Here is a 520-nt window from a genome sequence, read left to right as displayed (position 1 = left end):
CCACTTGGTGTGTGCTTGGGCTGAGCATTGAAGCATTTTCGTGCAGAGACTCTTCTTGGAGTTAAACGCCAGCTTTTATGCCAGTTTGGGCGTTTAACTCCCATCCTTGTGCCAGTTCCGGCGTTTAACGCTGGGAATTCTGATGGTGACTTTGAACGCAAGTTTGGACCATCAAATCTTGGGCAAAGTATGGACTATCATATATTGCTGGAAAGCCCAGGATGTCTACTTTCCAAAGCCGTTGAGAGCACGCCAATTGGGCTTCTGTAGCTCCAGAAAATCTTCTTCGAGTGCAGGGAGGTCAGAATCCAACAGCATCTGCAGTCCTTTTTAGTCTCTAAATCAGATTTTTGCTCAAGTCCCTCAATTTCAGCCAGAAAATACCTGAAATCACAGAAAAACACACAAACTCATAGTAAAGTCCAAGAAAACTGATTTTTAACTAAAAACTAAAAAAAAATATACTAAAAACTAACTAGATCATACTAAAAACATACTAAAAACAATGCCAAAAAGCGTA

This window comes from Arachis duranensis, chromosome 7, assembly GCF_000817695.3.
Source record: "Arachis duranensis cultivar V14167 chromosome 7, aradu.V14167.gnm2.J7QH, whole genome shotgun sequence".
Classification (NCBI taxonomy): Eukaryota; Viridiplantae; Streptophyta; class Magnoliopsida; order Fabales; family Fabaceae; genus Arachis; species Arachis duranensis.
The sequence above is the reverse complement of the archived record's forward strand: the minus strand, read 5'-3'. Positions refer to the sequence as shown.